The following is a 20,307-nucleotide window of genomic DNA, read 5'->3' as shown; positions in this document are numbered from 1 at the left end:
AGAAGCTGGCAGAGCTCAGCTCCTCTGGGTAATGTCTAGAGAAGTTCAGGGTTGCAGTGTATGTGTGAAAACAGCCATAGCTGTGGATGTGTTTCTGAGGATTTTCAGCTTCCTCTTCTCCGTCTACTCTGCTCATATCCAGTCACTCTGTATCTGATCTCCCCCAACCCCAAAATGCCTGGTGAGGTAAATGCCACCGTAGACCACTATCTGTAACTGTCCACTTATCTGAAGGTCTTTTAAACAATTCATTAAACAATGATTGGTGACACTGATAGATCTGTTTCTATTAAAAGCTTTTAGTGGCGATGGGAAGAAAGAAGACTTAAAACAGTGACGCGTGCATCATCTGTAGCACCAACAGGAGCTGAGGACACCAGCACTCGTCTAGAAAATGCTCCTGCTACACACAAAGTGCCTAAGCTGTGGGTTTTGTTATGTGTCTCCCTGAGGCTCGCTGGTGTAGCTGGCACATATATCGCAGGCTGACAGATTGACCAGCTGGCTGTACAACAACAGGGACAATGTCTCAGTGTTGCCTGCCGCAGAAACAGAAAGACGAGTGATGGGTCAAGGGAGGGAAAACAAAGAGACCAAAGCTGACCAGCCACCGTTGTGGTGGTTTTGTGTTGCACTGTGCACGGTTCAAAAATCAACCTGTTGCAAAAGCAAATGTTAAAGGCAAACATTAATAAACTATTGAGTAAATGTGCTTAGAGACTTTTCTCCAATAGTCATTTCTAAGGCTCCTTTAAATCTAGTCTACAAATGTGGCCCACTTTTCCTTTGACTTCCCTGCAGTACATGTTGTGCACCGTTAAGATGCAGCTTTTTCTGTTTGCCATGTCATTCTGGAGGGGAAGAGTGTGGGACAGCATCCCCTGTTTGGCCATTTCATGAGGGGTGTACAGCGTAAGTTCCCCGTTTCCAGACAGCTGACCCTCTCACGGGACCTTCTTGTTGTGCTAAAGGCCCTGTCAGTTCCACCTTTTGGACCAGTGGAGCAGGTGGATTTGAAAATGGTGTCTGGCTCTCAGGTGGGTGACATTCATGCCCTCTCAGTACATCCAGCATGCACAAAGTTCTCTTGTGGGAATGACGTTAGCCATTTTTCTCAGAGGAGCATTAGCGGTTACATATGCATTGTCCAGTTCAGGCCTTGGGCGTCTACATAGACAGGACTACAGGCTGTAGGGGGAGTGACCAGCTATTTGTATCATGGGCAAAGAACCACTTGGGGAACATTTACTGCTCGTTATCGACAGCTGAATCAACCTACTGGCAACATTTGTCATTAAACACTAGTGGTGCTGAAAGTAAATCTATTAGTCCGGTGGGGAAATCACACATGGGCATCTATATATCGCTGCTTTTTACCTCCAAGCATTAAGTAAACTGAAGATACACATTACCTTGTACCACATTTGGCAAATAATAGTACAAACGCATTTAAAAACCAAGCAGGAGTCAGGAATGACGTGTCTCCAGATTAGCAGTGTGCAGCTTCATTCTGTCCTTATTTATAGTTCCAACATTTTCACACCAAGCCATTCATTTGCATTTGACTGCTGCTGCTGCTTCTGTCGCTACAAACCAAGCAGCAACTGTCAGTATTTTATGCATATTAGGGATTTAAAGGCAAATTTAACATGTCAGGTTTAAATTTACCTGAATACTGTTAGACACGTAAACAATACAGTGATATTCCACTCACACATAAGTGAGAAATCACACACACTTTTTTCGTTTATTCATTAAAAGCTGCTCAGTACCTCCCTCTCTTCTCTGCCGAGCAAATCACACAGAAAAAAGAACAAATCAATGCTTAATATCAATAAGTAATCTGTGCTGAACCCGACCGGCCAGCTGAGGTCTTTACCATCCAGGTTACTACGGCAACAAACGCACTTAGCTTTAACCTCATACTGAGGCTTTCTTGCTTTGTGTGAAATCCCCCCCCCCCCCCAAAAAAACAGGGCAAAGGTAGAAGAAGTCAGTGCAAAAGTGAAACAATGTCTTTGATTTTTCTTCAGTGTTTAGTCTGCTCTCAGGGGCTGGAGATGTTCCTACCGCGCCAACCATGTCGTAAATGATCAAATCTCTAGCTTTAGGATTCCGGGGAAGAGGGGCTGCTCTATTTAACACTGTGGTGTCAACTAATCCTCAAACAAGAAACAAGCTACGGAGCAATTGAGGATTTCAAGACTTATTCCAGTATCTTCCACGCACGCTTGCTGTCATGGAAGTTTGAACCGGGTGCTCCAGTGGAAGAGCATCAGCTGGAGATTTCAACAAGCTGTTTGCAAATAAACAGAGCATAAATATCCCGCAGACAATCATGCATAAAGTATGACAATCCAACGCACGTGTGCAACATGTCGTGATACACAGTGTGGGGCGTTTGAGGTACCTGACAGTGACTGAGATACCTGAAATGACTCCTTGGAAGAAAGTTGTGATCTGACCACACCAATAGCATTTTATTAAACTTCATTTCTCGGGCCTAAACAAATGAACGGCTTTCAACATTTGCATGGACCTGTAGTTATAAGTAACTAAACTCAAAGATGTGAAATCTGCCTTTTTTTCCTTTTTTTGCTGAGAAGGCAGAAACACTTGTGTTGAGTGGCAGTTTAATTAATTTTCCCAGCCTGTAGCTATAATCTGAACAGGAGACCAACAGTCTCAAATATGTGTTAATTCAATTAATCTGATTCATTAAACTGCAGCAGAGTGACTTTACAACCCTGTTTTCTACAGGCTACATCTTGTACTGGATCATCAGGAGCTGAACCATTTAAGTTTATTAGCTTCATCTACTGATCTGCTTGAAAGATGAAGAGGGACAGTGATCATCTGACTGTTTCTCGACACAATCTCCACTCAATCTACCGAAAGTTAAAAGCAAATCAAAAAAGTCCACTTGCAGCCAGTGGTTCTGTTCCCCAAGTATGTTTTGCCTGATGACAGGAAAAATTCATAATCTAGACAAGATAAAAAAAGTTTCATCACACTCTTCTGTAATGAACAGTAATTACTTTGAGCTGATGCAATTTATCATGTCAACTTTCCTTTAACTGAAATGTTAATTAGTTTTAGTCAGACTTTACTAATTGGAACTCTCAGTTTTAGTCCACAAAAACATGTTCATGACATTAAGTTTTATTTGTTGATGAAATACATTTTATTGTACAGCATCTCTCCTTTTCAAAGGTGGCTTTTTATTTGCGGATAGTTTCATCTTTGCCACTGAAAACTGGTGTTAATAAAAAAAACAGTTGGTCGTAGTTTTCCTTGACTGAACATCTCAACAAATGACCACTGGTGATTTGTGGGGTTGTGTCGACTGTAAAAGCAATGTGCTGTACAAGATCCTGTGAGTGAAAAAACCACAAACCAGGTGACATGGAACCTGCGCAGGTCTGCGGGGTTAACAAGGGTTAAAAGCTGAAAGTTGGGAAGCATTTGGCGAAACCTCAAAGAGCAGCAACTCAAGGATGACTCTGGGGTACTTGGAAAATGGTCAACAGTCTTGTTTCTGGTCTTTTAAAAGCAGACAGCATTAGTCATGGCAGGAAAGCACTTTGGAAGCGAGAAGCTTTTCGGTCTCTTGTGTTTTTCTCGGTCTATTTCTGTCCTCTTTCAGCCATCACACTCTGTCTAAATGTTCATTTTCCTGTGCCACACAAACACAGACGTCTCAACTCTGTAAAGTGGCTGCAGTTTGTCAGTGAAACTGTCCTTCAGTTGGCAGGAGGTCATTTTACTGTCATACAGAAGTTCTCATGCAAACTTACAAATCACAGATTTGCCATGTCTGAGTGGCTAATAGAAGACAAAAACACCATAACACAGCAGGAAAATTGTCCTTCAGTTGGCGAACAAACAGCTCACCTCATGACCTCCCGCTCCCTCTCCTCATCCAACCCTCCCCTTCCCATCTTGTTTTGTGAAGGACTATTTGTTTCGTCTCTTAGCAACTGGCAGTCTCCATGAAAACTGTTTAAAGCTTGAATCCTCAGATAAGAGTTAGTAGCTGCACTCAAATGTGTGACAAGAAGGACACGATCGTTTGGGGTCAACCTTTTTTTTTTTGTCTACATAAATGTGACATTCTGCAGCAAATTCCCTGCCATTTCTGGCTATTTATGTTCATGCTGTGACTATTTTTATCCCAGTGAATGCAGACATTCACATATACCTACTTACCATTTTCCACCTCACCCACATCACTCTGGAGACACTTTCGTCTGGAACTGAATTAAAGTTGATTTCCAAAGGCAAATGCAGGATCCCTAAACTTTTCAGATCAGGTAATTTGGCTTCCTGCATGTGCTGACACCTCACTGAAATCAAGTGGAGTTTCTCCTGTGAGAACGATTCTGACTCGAACCATCTCCCGCTGTGTGTTACATGTGTGAAGAGCAACTCAATTGATCAAAAATGAACAACTAAAAAGTGGCTTATTAAATATGGATTGAAATAACGCCGCATCGTTCAACGTCCCTTTTTCATTCAAGTTTTTCTAGAGAGAACAGAGGAGTATAATGTCAGTCAGGGAGTACATTGGTATTGCGAGGTGGTTCATTAATTTAGCATTCGCATTCATGTGGCAGAAGAGGTTTTAGTTTGTTCATTAAAAACTAAAGCTGTGTTCTGATCATTTATGACCGTCAGCAGTAGCAGTGCTGCCTCCATTATGTTCTGTTCTACAGCTGCCTTTTTTGATATTTCCTTGAGTCACTAAAATGAATTGCATGAGGGCAGCATCTTGCTTCTCACACAGAACATCTTCCCTCTGTGACCACTTTCTCTTCCCATTTACCACGTTAAAAAAAAAAAATGTGATGAGTTATTATCCCCTTTCAGACGCCTCAGTAATATCAGCTGAAGTCACTTGGTGGACGTTCAGTGAAAAGCTTTCCTTGCTGAACGTTCTGATGATGGTGATTATAAGGCGTTTATCAAGAGGACATCAGCAGTGAAACCCAGCGGTCTCCAATGCTATTGATGGATTGACGTAGAAGGGATGAAAATAACCACAGCCCAGTTTGCACCTGTATGTGTTAGTAATATGTCTGCTGTGGATTTTTTTTCAGAATCCATGAAGTTAGATTTGGGTGAACTGGCACAGGTTCAGAGACATCTGTCCTTCTGCCTCCTGAAAGGTGTCGTGCACTTAACCCTGTGACAGAGTCTATCTTTAGGGTATAAAACATGTTTCTAATATATCAAATTCAACACACTTCTCCTCTCATTCCTTTCTTCTCTATTTACTGAAGAAACATATTCAGGTTTGATGAAGAGCACACACACCTCTCTAAACCTGCCCGTCTTTCTGAATGGGATGTTTGTTACTGCACAGGAGCCTCTGACGTGAGCAACATTACAGGTGGATGGTCAGGTGAAAAACCCACATCAGGTGTGTGTCCAGTGTGTGTGCTGAATAGAACTGTTGGGTTTTTCTATCCACTATGCTAGTGAGAGAGGAAGGGATGACAGAAAAAGACCCTATTTCATTGATTCTGACAGCCCACACATATAAACAAGCAAAGTGAGGGTCAGAAGAACAGCAAGTGAGAAAAAGAAGGTCCTTGAAACAAGACAGCCACAGAGAGACAGAACCAGGACTGCAGAATGTTACAGCCACAGACACTGAGCCTGGTGAGCCGGCTCTGTTTCTGCTGGACAAATGGCCGGTGTTGTTTTGACACAGTGCTTAACCTTTTCCAGGTTTTGTTATTTTACAGCCCTATTTCAAAATGGATCAAATTCATACAAACATTACCCCATAATGACAACCTGAAATAAGTGTGTTTAAAATCTTTGCAAATGTATTAAAATTTACATGTACATTGGGATTCGAGTTCAAATTGGACTGATGGTGTGAAAGGTTTTTCTTTTGTACACGTAGTTAACGCCGACCACATGCGTGTGACCCTATGGTTGTTAGCACATTAAGAGCTCCAGTCAATCAAAAACAACACTGTCTGAGGTTAATCCCACAAATATATTCGCTGTTGCAGTTCAGCTGTATAGGAATGTCATTTGTAGCAGACAGGGTTGGTGTGTGTGTGTGTGTGCATGTTTGTAGCTGGGTGAGGTGCCCTCTCAGGAGATGATGTCATCAGTGACTGGCAAAAACACAAATGAAGACATCTGTGTAACCAGCAGGATCTCAACACACACACACACACACGCAAACAAAATGCTGCATCTTTGGCCATGAAGACGATTATTAACTAAAAATCCTCAGAGAGAAGAGAGAAGTGCTAGATGTTTCAGACTTATATACTTTGAGGATAATGAAGACCACATTAAGGACCGTGCTGCTAAAACACTTATTTGTTCCAGTCGTTCAGCAAAAGCTTTCACACAGAACTTTTGCTGAGTGCACCAATAAACTGGAATCCTGCATTACAGACAGTCAATAAAGTGTGGAAGTGATGAGACCAACAACAGCCAAGGTCAATCTTTAATATGGAAGAACATGTGAATTCATCGTGTAGTTGTTCCAGTTTCCACTGTGGCTAAAGAGCCGAGTTGTTTCTTTATGAAGCAGACATGCGTATATTTGGTTCTGTGTATGGAAACCTGTCTATTGTTTGACTCACAGTGTCAACGTGGACTGAAGTTAAAACCAAAGGACATTTTTTATGTCGTATTCAGGAGGACTTTGACAGATGGAGATAGAATAAGACTTAGGTGGGTGATCAGGCTGGTTTTCTACTTGAACCAGTAAAGATGTCTAATAAGGTCTAATAGTAATAAAAATCAAGTGATGCAGACTAACAGCACACTTAAAACTCTTCTCCACCTCATTTATTGTCTGATTTACCAAGACAGCAGCTTTTTACAAAGTCCGATCCCGTACAGCGGCCTGGTAATGAACGCAAACATGGGCACTGTGAGTAAAGGGCAGGATTTCTAAATGATGATATTTATTGCATGTTGGCCATTGCTCCTGAGAACCCAAAATATTACTCATAAAAATGTTTTTGGCAAATAAAACGGAGAAATAAAAACATCTACAGCATCCAGAGGAATCAGAGCAGGTCCGGCAGCTCAGAGCAGGTGGAGGTGGAGTTAAAATTGCCTGCCGATGTAAACTCAGCCAAACTCCCACTCAAATATCTTAGCAAAGCAAAGGGAAGTTTAATGTCTCTCACCGAAGGTTAAGGTCATATACAAATGTATTAAACAAACCACAATTTTGTGTCCAGCTGACTTTTGTGTTACAGTAATCTAATGTATGTTCATGAGTAACTGTCCTAACAGCTTCACTTGGTGTAAAGATACCTGCAGGTAGAGCCTGTGTTTTAGATGGTTACTCATTGTAAAAAATAAAACAAAACTATTTGATAGTGAGGTTTTAACAGCTGCAAGATTTTCAGCCATCTGGTCGACATGTTAATGTTCCAGACTTAATGGATGTGGTTTGTGAACTTTTGGAATGATTAAGTTTTGATGGTGTTGACACAAATCCCATTTCGCAGAGCGGCTGTGCTTTGCTCATCAATTCCCCTCAAATGGAGGCAAAATTGTGAGACAGTTTCAATTTACTATTCAGCTTATTAGTGACATTTAAAACTGTTTAATTGTAGAAGTGTGTTTTATTGATGCTGAGAAGAAACAAAAAAAACAGCCTGTTTACTACTCGTTAGCTTTAACCAGGGCCCAGCTGCACCGCTTTAGCCCTTTGATATAAAATAACCTCCTCAAGGACAAAGTTAAGGCAGCTTCTTTCAAATGCAGCAGCTTAGTCTTTAAATAAAATAAAATACATTTGACTGGCAGCTGCAGCTCAAGTCTGCAAAAGTATCTTCAACAAGCTGATGTAAGCTGCATCAATAGGACAAAACAACAGCTATGCGTCGTTTGTAGATTAATCCACATTATTAATGCTTTATGAAGTTATGGTGGCGTTTGTAAAGTCGGCTAAGAGCAGAAAAAACTTGCAGAACATGGAAAATAATAGTTTAATTGCTGACCCTAAATTGCCTGCAGGTGTTAATGTGGGTGTGGAGTGTTGTCTTCTATCTGTGTATGTCTCTCTGTGTTTGCCCTGATGAACTGGTGACCTGTCCAGAGTGGACCCCACCTCTCGTCCTATCACAGCTGGGACAGACCCCCCCCACCACCCTCCCGACCCTACACAAAATAAGCACTTACAGATAATTGAGGGTTTCTGAAAATGTGCTCAGATTTTTCCTCTAGCACTGAGTAAGATTCACAAAGTGAAGAACGAGCTGCTGCTCTCTCCTCCTTTGAGACACCAGTTAAATGAGAGACCAGTTTCCCTTTGGTTTGCCTATCGAGCCTGAGTGGCCTTTCAGACATGTTGGTCACAGTGGGAGAAGCGTCCCCACGTGTCCCCCAAGCGGTAGAAACCTAACGTGCTGACTTGATCGCTTTTGATCGTCCTTTAGGACAGATTCAGGACACAGCAGAGGGCTACATGCTCGGGCTCATGCACATAATACGGACATGGCACTAGGGGCTCAAAGGACGTAGTCTGTATAACGTCAGCAGCATCACACATGTATTTGTGACAAAGCCAGGATAATGTCAGAGTTCCAGTGCATGTCTGAAAGGGGCTTATGGTGGACAGAGCTGTTGAGTGACCCCCACACTTTTATTATTACTTTAGTGGGCAGAGGCTCCTCATGGGGCTTTTAATCATCGATTTTCCGTCAACATTCAAAACCATCCAGCCACCTTTACTTGCTGTGAAACAGTTTGATTTCAGATATTTGAGCGACAGGATCAATACAGTCCCTCCCCAGGAATGTGTCCTGTCTCCAATTCTTACTGAACTACAACAGCAGTTGGCCATGTGTGGAACTTTGTCACTGACAAACAGCTTGACCTGTGACTTGTTGTTCTGGGAGCTATTTTGTGCATAAGACATTTTGTTAGTGACATTTAATGAATCAGAATCTAAATACTGATTTTCCAAAGTACAAACACGTTCCTACTGTTATTGTCATACTTTGCGACACTACATGTAGCATCAAATATAAAACCCCAGTACAGTGCAGTCTTCTGATCTCCTGATGTCACTGTTCACTGGGACCAAATTGCACATGAAGCATAAATGTCAAACGGGGGTTGACTGAACAACCACACAGTTTCCAACTCTCCCACGCCCTCTCACATGCTCAGACCCTCATTAGGATAAACTGAGCCTAAAGAAGGAAGCAAACGGTCTCTCAGCAATTGTTCCCTTCATGCCTGCTGAGTCCTGTTCTCTGGGAGAAGAACGCCATTAGTGTCAGTTGACAAGAGCAAAAAGACACAGAGAGGGAGAATGTCATGTTCAAATCCACTGACCCAAAAAGTGTCTTAAATTGCTAATCAGACAACTGTCCACAGTGCTACAATGATACATGGTTGCTGGTCTTCAAGGACCCCTGCTATGCTTGTTTTAAAACCAAGCACATCCATTACGGACAAACATAAAACAGGATTTTGCCAGATTTGGTACAGAAGCAAATCCTAATTAACTTGAGGAGTCCAACCGTATCATATGTCAGGTTAGGAAATGCTGAATACTGAGTGTACTGTTCCACCTGAGAAGGTCATCCAGGGACTGCAGCACGTAGTACAGCTACTTTCACTGCACAACATGCACCTTCAGATACAATAGAAGCATCGGCTGACTGGCTACAAAGTACTGTGAAACCAAACAATGTATAAATTGAGGTTAAATAGGGGAGAACAGAAATTACATGGATGAAGAAACTGAGAATTCAGAGTGTTTTTCTGTTGTACATGGTTCCTCACTGTTGTCCTCAGCCTGCTCCAAATAGCTCCTCATTCAGGGAATTACAGCTGCACTCGAGTCTGCACTTGTCAGTCTTTCAGCGGATAAAAGCCTATTTTCTGGTTATGTTTTTAAAAAAATGAAGCAATCAAACAAACATGTTTTTCTTTTGGTATTGAGTAAAAAAAAAAAAAAAAAAAAAATTTGATTTCCATTGTTTTTAATCATTTCATCACTGTTACATCATCACCGGACGGTTTATGTCATTGCTAGCTGAGGCCAAGAATTCATGTCTATTAAATAAAAATATTAACTGGTTGCATAAACACATTATACCTCTATTGTATTTGTAGTCACTGCACATGTTCAGCCAATCCGATAATCTTACATCAAAAAGGTGTTAGAGACGTATTTAAAGCAGATGAGATGCACTCATGCATAATGAGCGATGCATTTCTCCACGACATATCTTGGAAATGAAGTGTAAATTGAGCCAGTCTGCATTTTAACACAAGTCTATACGCAACACACATCACAAGACTTATTAAATTTACCTCTGCAGCTCCTTTTACTCCATCTATCCAGTCATTACCTACTCACCTCCATAAGTATAAGACCATTTTATTTCACAGAGGGAGTTATTCAGCCGGCTTTGCAGCTCTTGTCTGGCTTATGTGTATGTTTGCTTTTTAGCTTAACCATGTGTTCCACAATGTTTACAGTGATTAGGGACTGATCAGGAGCAATAATAGTAGTAAAGACAGCTCTTATAATATAATTAACAGCCTTTTCTTCTCCCGAGTTAATGCACTGTGATATGCAAAATATGAATGAGGCAATGAAAGTCATGTCAAGCCACTTCTGCTGGAACAACAGGATGGAAGAGAGGAGTTTGTCGAAGAAAATCTGCCAGCAAGAGGTTTTAAGGATGGCGTTGGCGACAGAATTGGTCTTTTTAAATCACAGTGAACCCTTTATTTTATGTTTTAGTATTTAGCCCTGCAGTCAGACTCTGGTAACTCTCCTCCGCTCATTCTGCACAGTATTAAAAGAGACATTTTTGTTTGGAGCTTTAACACAGGTTCTGTGAGGAGAAAAGCAAACATGAATAATTTACTGCTGGATAAACAGATTAAACTTCCAACAAAAACCGATTTCACTGAGAGGAAGGAATCCGGATTTTAACCGAAATAAAATGTGCTGTGGCTCCTGCTCTCTATTACAGACAGAAAACAAGTTGTCAGTGTGTTTTCATTCAGCCAGGGATTATATCCCGCTCATGGTCGATCGCCGTTCCTGAGTTTTATTTTTATAGCTGCCCACCATGAACATCGCTAAAGGTTTAACAAAGGTCACTGAATCACTGGTAGAATTTGTTTTCTTTAATGCTCGCCCTCATTTCTCAGACCTGATCGCTTATTTGAACCAACAGCCTTTAGCATTGATTTGCTGCATTTGCTGCATGGTTGCATTTAGCTTGAAGCACTACAAATATGAAGTAAGGGGAGGGGTGGAAGAAGTGCTGGGACCTTTTATAAATAGTAGAAATACCACAATGTGCAGAAATTCCTTGACAAGTGAAAGTCACTCAGAAGGCTGGAAATGCTTTTATAGGCATTCAATTTTTACTTTGTGTTACTTAAATCCCAGATTTCAGTTTTTTTTTTACTGCATTCTCATGATCTGACAGCCTGACATAAACTTCCTGCCCTGGACTTTTATTTTGTTCCCCTTTTTCTCCACTTCCTGTCCGCAGTTTATTTCTCCAGCTTACCTCTCATCAACACTCTCAACTGTTTCCCCCTGTTTCCCCTGCCCTTTTTAAACCCGGCTCTCCCCTCCACGCAACACGCTGCCTCCTAGTTTACCCAACTCAAGGTTTTTGGACTCATCACCCAGTTTCTTGGTTTCGAGGTTTGATTTTTGGTTTTTTGTGTCAGTCTTTTCCTGTGTGTGGGTTTTGTCGGGTGAGGATTCGACTTGTTTCTATTGTACTCTGGTTTAGTTGATGATTTCACGAATGTCTAGTTTTCCAGTGTTCAGTTCTCGTTTGGTTTATTTTTGGTATCCAATCCCCTGGTTACTGTTTAGGTTGCTGTGTTTTTATTTAACGGTTTGGTTGTTGGTGTCAGTATCTCTAGTTTTTAGTTACCTCCTATTCCTTCCTTGTTTATCTCCCATTCCGCCCTCGTTAATTTCCTAGTGTCTGGTTTTCGAGACAGCATTCCCTTCGAGTTTGTGTCTGTTTGTCCTCCATTAAAGGAGCGAGTTTAGTTTTAGTTATTAGTTGTCTTTTCGCTGTCTTGTTTATCATCATAATAAAGCTAAATCTTCTCACCGATTCCCTCTCGCCTTGTTGCTCTTGGGTCCACGTTTAAAAACTAATGCTGACAATCATACTGCAGCTTTAATGTTAAAACAAACTCACATGCACAATCGAACAAAATGCAAAACTCTGCTTAACCATAAAAAGAACATTAACCTCACTCAGACATCTGAATGGATTAGGAAGAAAACTAATCCAATCAAGAGTATATTGTTACCACTGTTCAGAGTTCAGTTCAGGATTACGCACCGCAGGATGCTCCCCTCTAACGTGCGCTCACTTTGATACAAAATGGACGAGCTGAACCTGCTGCTGAACAAAAACAGACTTTTGTACGTCCTACATTTTGTGCTTCAGGGAAACATGGCTGTGTGATCTGAGTGTCTCCCACGATCCCTCGTGCTGCACTGGGCCAGTCTGACCACATCATGGTGCATCTGATTCCATCTTACAGGCAGAAATTAAAACTGCTGCGAGGACTTCAAAGAAGTGGACCAGTGAGGCTGTGGGGGAACTTCAGGAGTGTTTGGACTCTACGATTTGGGATGTTTTTAAATCTGTCACTAACAGTCTGGACGAGTACACGGACACTAGAATGTCCTACATTAACTTCTGTGAGGACAGCGTCATTCCGTCAGACACCATGACGAGTTATAACAGTGACAAACCATGATATTAGCTGTAAATCTCAGACAGCTGAGGTTAGAAAAAGAGGCTGCATTCAGAAGTGTGGACAAAGACAAATAGAGAGAGGTGTAGATTTTACCAGAGAATGGAACAGTACTTCACAGCCAACTGCTCCGCCTTTGTTCAGTCTCCGGTGTTCCCAGGGGTTTTAAACACCTCACTGGAGAGCAGTCATGTGCCAGCCTGATTTAAGACCTCAGCCATCGTACCAGCCCCAAAAAAGGATCAGGGACTCCTGGACCATTAGCACTCGCACATGGCTGTGTCCTTTCTCCTCTGTTATTCTCCCTGTATACCAAGAGATGCACGTCTTTCAAGCTTCTGAAGTTTGCAGAAGACACCACCCTCATCAGCCTCATCTCTGATGGAGTGACACAACCATCTTGTGTCATGGTGCAGCAAGAACAACATGGAGCTCAGTGCTCCCAAGACAGTGGAGATGACAGTGGCTTTCGAGAAGGACCCAGTCCTCCTCTGTGGCAGTCCAGTGACCTCTGTCGAATCCTTTCGCTTCCTCCATCACAGTTTGGTTTGCTGCAGCCAGGGAAACGGCCAAGCTGCAGCTCATTGTCCACTCCGTTGAGAAGGTGATTGGCTGGAGTCTTCAGGATCCAGTGACGGTGACGGACATCATAAGATGCAACATTCAGACCAAACTTAAAAATCAATCCCCAATTTAAGACTTTAAGACTCAATCTAAAACATGTCAAGAGTGGCAGCACCAAGGCCACAGCGTCACCTACAGAGGTTTTTCATTATTAACCTCCCTCAATATTTCACTTTCTAAAATATGGTAATATGTCCTTTTCATGTGCTCTCCATTACTGGAAGGTCACCTCTTAAACTCCTGAACCTCATCAATTACACACACTCTCGCTCTCTCTCTCTCTCTCTCTCACACTAGACTCTGTTAGTCGTGCTTTGTCTATCTGTAACTATTAAAACATCCGTCTTTGCCACATCTGGCTGATGAGAACCACTTGGCTGACACACCCCAGCCTGTGCACACACAGGCCAGCTGATGGCTAAAGCATGGCTACTGGCCAAACAGCCATTCATACATGCAGACATACATACATACAGTATGCATCCTAATAAACTGCAGCTCTGACAGGGGAAGACGAGACAGTTTGGGGGAGCTGAAGAACGAGGAAGCAAGAGGAGAAAGTGTACAGAGGAGGAAAAGATGGGAATAATGAAGGAACAAGCGAGAGTATAACAGGGAGGAGTGCAGATAACTGGAAGGCAGTAAAGCGAGTGTAAAAAGAGAAAGACGGAGAAAAATTGGAGATATAATAAGAGTGTCAGGACTGAGCTGCAGGATGCACAGGACGCGTGTGTGTGTTGAGGTGGTGGTCCATGAGAAGACCGTAATTGGGGAAACTGGTGCAGTTTCCCCTCTAGATTCCTGACAACTTGACATGAGCTCCATCAGCCAGCTCAGGGAGAAAAGAACCAGATTAGCATACACCCAGAATAAAATACACACACACACACACACACACACACACACACACACACACACACACACACACACACACACACACACACACACACACAGAGTCACATGTACACACAGAGTCACATGTACGTGTTGCCCAATGACCACAGCTGAGGGCTTGAAAGGCTAAAGCAAAGTATTCTGGGTAACAGCAACTGTAATGGCTCATTAGCTGTAACCCACAGCAACACAGCAAAGTGGTGATGAATGGGCACCGTTATGGAATCATTACTGAGTGTGTGTGTGTGTGTGTGTGTGTGTGTGTGTGTGTCTTTGTACTACTTATGTATTTAGAACTTGTGTGTGTGCACACGTGGGAAAAGTGACAATAATTCATGAACATATGTGTGTTGTTCATGCATATGCAAATTTCTCCTCTTTTAACTGGTTTTCATGTTCAGTGTGTGTGTGTGTGTGTGTGTGTGTGTGTGCATGCATATATTTTAATGTTTGTGTGGACCAATGTTAGTTCAAAATTGGGGGGGGGCACACACCAAAACAAACCGGCCAATCACATCATTTCTCCACCTACTAAGTTAACTGACCACCCATCACACTGCTATTCACTGTGAAATACAATTACTGTTTCAAGCATTTTCAAGCACATTTCAGACCTTGAACACACAACATAAAAAGAATTCAAGCACTTTCCAGCCCCTGTACAAACCCTGCATTTAAGAGAACCTAATGTTATCATCAACAAAAATCTGTCCAAAACCCAAAATGTTTTTTGACTCACTACACTTCTGACTGTATTTCCCAAATCATCAGGGACAAAAACATTATTATATTTTCAGGTACTTTCATTGGTCAGCTGTAAATTTGCAATTTACAAAGCCTACATTTAGATGGACAAATCAAATCAAATGTCAAATGTCCATAAAACAGTCAAAGTCCTAATCATAACATTTTTTCCTGCTAAGACTCTGCACTTTGTTTCACACCCGCGTCTCGTCATTGCTGCATCACTACTGCTAAAAGCTGCCAGTCAATCAAGTAGCAAACAGATTTCATGATTTTTTAGTACTGTTCACTTGTGATTATTGTTAAACCAAGTATAAAGTCAATAAAATACTGAGAATTTTACCCCACACACACATTTCCAAGATAATTAATGATGAACTACCTGAGAAGTGGATCAAAAAGTAGTTTTGTAAAGTGTCTATGAATATTCTGGCGATTCTTGGGAGTTAGTGTTATCAAAACTTTCCATATTTAGAAAGGTGATATGTAGTAATATGGTGCAATATGTAGATTTTTTTTTTTTTTGGTAACCCAGAGGTTGTCTCTGTTATTCAAATGTAAAGTAAACCATGAGAGGGACAAGCCGGCACCAAGTCTGCACCAGCGTAATACATGTTAAGCACCGCTCTGAGATGTTTGATGCTACAACCTTCGCCGCCTCTCTGAGGCAGCGTCTGGCCCACTTACTGTGGATCCCCAGAGAAACAAGTGGCAAGGCAGAAATGACAGCAAACTCACCACTAGTCTCGGATGCTCCCTCAAATCTCGATCCACATAGACGTCTTCACTCACGGGGAGGCTGCGGAGACAGACACAGAATAAGAGATGAGAGGCTTTTCCTTTTCATCTAGTTTTAAACATTTCATTTCACGGCTAGGACAGAGGCAACAGTACCTACACAAATCTGCAAACACTGCAAACTCCCACAGGTGCAAGACCAAAACAAAACCAAGCATCCCACACATCTAGTGTGAATAAGGAACACTGGAGGAAAAGGACAGAAACGAGAAAAGGAAGTGATAGAGAGCGAGTGAAGAAGAGGCCCGTGGGTCAGTGATCAGGTCTCATTTGTATAGATGTCAGTTAATTAGGCGAGCAATCATCCCCCGAGACGAGTTCACGGGTAATGAGCACAAACCTTAACACACACACCGGTGCATCACGTACCAACAGGAAGAAACACACTTAAACAGTGAGGTGTGGTGATGGTGGCTATTGACACTGTGGGAGAGTTTACGCAAATCATGAGAAACCCTGTGATGCACACTGAAATTATTTTGTTCTTCTCTCATATTTCTTTCTTATTTCTTTCCTTTTTTAATGTGTTCTGACACTCATGGGTTTTTTGATGTGTGATTCAACAGTTTTTGCTGTAGTTTATCTGTTACGTGTTATTGAATATAATAATATTGTCTGTTAGTGTCACCAACAGCCTGATGTAGGTAAAAATATGAAATGAAAGCTGTGCCTATATTCAGGTGTTGGAGCCATGACCAGGTTAACAAAGGGGGAGTTGAACCTGCAATACGACAATGTCACTTGTAACAAATGCTGCATTTAGGTGCTCTTTGTTAAATCGTAAAAGAAAACGTTTTCACCAAATGGTTGTTCTCATACTGTTAACATCTCCCAGTTCGGTGCAGCCTGAGGACACGGACAAAGCCCTCGTAGGTCAAAATGCTGAATCAATAAAAACGTCTGGCTTCCTGCAAGAGTCCGCGAGCTGATAACATCTTGTATCCAACAAAGGTGTAAATGCCAGGACCAAAGTTCATGTTATTTCAACAGATGATGATCACATTAAATGTCTTTCTTTCCTAAGGGAGAAATGACTAATGAGATCATCAGCCCTGTACTAAATAAACCAGCTATGGTCAATAAAGTTTTGGAAAGTAAAGCATCTCTAGGCTCAGAGGATGATGAGAGGTGAACTCCTCCATCTTTCAAAGGAGCCTCTTCTGAATTGTGTCAATAGCTCTTTGTTGTGTTGAAGGAAGGAGACGGAGACGGAGAGATGGCCTGATGAGTTCCAATGTGAACTCACCGGATACAATTCAACTGACTGAGACATTCGGACATTCGGATAGCGGTCAAATATAGAAATGATCTCCAAAAATGACACACACACTATTTACATGTACATGACTTCATTTAAGGCTGCATTGAAATGCACCTTGTTTTTATCCATCAAAGTGCAAATCAAATGATAAACTGCTATCAAAACAAATCCCCCGATCTGTGTTGTGCTACTACAACATGAAGCTTTGAAGGAATATACTTTTAGAATTGTAATGATTTAAAGACTCAGACAAATTTACTTGTGTAAACAAGATTTTAAGATTAGTATTAAACAAGTTTTTGACATTAAATGCATTTCACTAAGGTCCAATCTAATCCAATGCAAATCTTACATATCAGCTGTACTTTGTAGCTGCTGTGTGTTGCATTATGATGAAACTGTGAATTGAAACCTCAAAATTGGGTTGGAGCCCCTCACAACACGCACACACACACACACACACACACACACACACGAAATGTGAAAATTTTCTCTTGAATTCATTTTCCTTAGGCATAAATCCTTCTAGCATCCAGATTGCTCCTATATCAGCCCTGTGTGGTGTGTGAGCCTGAGCTTTTGTGTTTTTATGTGTGTGAGTGCTGTGGACAGGCTTAGACCTGGTGTGTGGGGAAATATGTGCAAATGGGGACATTTAGGAGCAATCAAGTTCAAAAACTTCTATGTTCATTTTAGGATTTTTCCTTTCTTTTCGCCACATTTGGAGTCACTGACATACTTGGCAGTACAATTATTGTGAGTCCACATGTAAATCCAAACTATTTCTTTACACACACGTTGAGTCCTCAGTTCTCAGGTGTAAGAAAAAAAGACGTGACCCCGTCTTTGACCCTTAGAAAACCAAAGGTTTTTCTCTTACTCCTTCAATCTTCACTCAGTCTGTCGCTGACATAAAGGTCCTGACTAAAGGTCGATGGCAACACTCTCAGACACTTGTCGCAGCATTAATCAGGACTGAGGACACTAAAGTTCACAGGCAAATAATATCCTTCTCTGAGCTGTGACAAGCTGCAGTTTGTGCAGTATAGTAGTTATAGTTAAGCTCAGCACCTTCTTGTTTTGCTGTCCTGCTGTCTCTTTGTCTTTGTGTAATCTGACACATCTCAGTGTTAAACTCAGTGACATATTGAAAACAACATCTACTAAACTATCAAAGAGATAACTTAGGTTTTGTAAAGTGTGTTCTTTAGGGAAATATCAATCAACACTCATCTTCAAATCAGTGGGATTGTTGGTATCCATGGCAACAAGGCCCTGTTTTCTTAGCGAGTCCCTGGAAAACATCATACTTGTGTAACTTAGATGCGGGGATCCTGCTGTGAATGGAGTCAGGTGAGTGATTGCAGACAGCATCATGGCACAGAGGATGAGGCATATCGATGAAAAGTCATTTCCCAGAGAAAATGATTTCCTCTGTCCCGACTCAATCTCTCCCGCTACAAAACTAAATCATAATGTGATGAAGTGATGTTCTCTCACTCCCTCTAAGCAGAACTTCTCTGAGATTACATCTGCGCAACAACACATTTTTTCTTTCATTTGAGCTAAATATGATCATTTAATAATATACTTTTTTCAGATTTCCTCTGTGTGAGACACAAACATACAGCTGAGCTAAGTCACGTCACGTGCAGATTCGGTGTTTTATTACCTCGCAGGAATTCAGATTGTTTAAAATTCGATAGCAGTTAGCGTTATTTCTTAGCTGCCGTCCTGTCTGCACCACATACAATGGAGATGGAATTGAAACATCATCATGCCACTGAGTTTATTGGCACATAGCTCACGCTGATAACAACAGATAACTCACACAGTTTCTGAATGTGAATGGCTGCTTATAACGCACTTTTATCCAAAGCGCTGTACAATGTTGGTTCCCATTCCACTATTCACACTCACCTGACCCATCGGGAGCAACTCGGGGCTCAGTGTTTTGACCGAGGATGTTTGCATATTACACAATATGTTAACATTGTCCTACTTGCTTTTATGCTGCTTTTTCTCTATAAAAACATGGTCATTTACTCATCGTCGGTGCGCATTGTAAGGAGGTGGGACCTCCACCCAAACAAAAATCATATTTTAAAAAAAGAAAAGAACAAGAGCGTAATGTTTACATTCATCGCTGCAAACAGTGTGCATGGAAAAGACATCACGTCTTCCACAGTAACGTGTTCGACTCTTCATTTCCAGATCCAGTATGTGCCCCAGAGTCACAAAGACTTTTTGGCACATTGTGGGAAGTTTACTTTCAAAAATGCACATCTAGGATATATTTATGCAGTTGTTTTTTCTGGAGTTGTCACCTCTGTGGCATTAAGAGGTTTGTCAGCCCTGTCAATCCCTGGTAATGTGTCGAAGTCACAGCTGTAGTTGAACCCTGAAATTATTGCAACAATGAGAAACACTAGAGAAGCCATTACAAGTCTGAAGATGATACTGTATGAAGCATTCAAATACCTTTCTGGGTATTTATAATATTTAACAAGCAGTTCAATGTAATTAGAATAAGAAGCAACATACGATAAATTATGTAGCTGTTATTTCTCAACTTATCATCAGTGTGACATCAGTGAGTCAGCGAACTGAAAGAATCAGCACTTCTGCAACAGGGAGATCTACTTTCAGTCTCTTTACTTTGAAATCTGTCCTTTACCCTTATCTCATATCTGAATGGGTGGCTTCATTTAAATGTAAATTCTTGCAGCAAACGTGTAGATGCATAAAGAATTGCATCATATACAGTAAACTAGATGGAACCCTTTCAAGTTGGGAGTTTATGCAGACAGGCAGGGGAAAGGAGCTTTAAACGTGCAGCCATACATGGTCATAATGCAACCGTGAAGGCCATGGAGTGGCAAAAACACTGGAGAGCTCTCGGTTCAATTTATTTGAAAAACCTCAGGCCACGTAGAAAAGGACGGTGTTCTGCAGAGAAATGAAGGCTGCTCCTATGGCTTCGCTTCTGAAATGCACTGAGGAGGAAACACTCGGACTGTGATGCATTTCATTAGTTTCTTCCATGTATTTTTTCCATTGGCCAAAGTCCCTTTATGAATTAGTTCACTGGCCTCTCAATGACCCAGAGGAGAATCAGCAGCACTCGTTTTGGTTGACATCAAGTAATGAGAATTTGAAAATTGAAAACGTTTACTGCATGGAAACGAACCCAGTTTAACCCAGTTTCCTACAAATCTTAACGC

At 41.5% G+C, this 20,307-nt stretch overlaps 1 protein-coding gene across 8 annotated transcripts in view; it reads right to left on the bottom strand.

The window, feature by feature from the left end:
- Positions 1 to 20,307, bottom strand: part of slc8a2b (solute carrier family 8 member 2b) — a 129,479-nt gene that overhangs the window by 41,994 nt on the left and 67,178 nt on the right. For all 8 annotated transcript variants that reach the window (XM_067506860.1, XM_067506854.1, XM_067506852.1 and 5 more), the window contains one exon: positions 15,763 to 15,823. The gene's annotated coding sequence lies outside the window, so the exon portion shown is untranslated. The remainder of the gene's footprint in view (positions 1 to 15,762; positions 15,824 to 20,307) is intronic.

The sequence above is a fragment of the Channa argus genome, chromosome 6, assembly GCF_033026475.1.
Source record: "Channa argus isolate prfri chromosome 6, Channa argus male v1.0, whole genome shotgun sequence".
In the NCBI taxonomy this organism is placed as follows: domain Eukaryota; kingdom Metazoa; phylum Chordata; class Actinopteri; order Anabantiformes; family Channidae; genus Channa; species Channa argus.
This window is presented reverse-complemented; position numbering and strand designations above follow the sequence as displayed.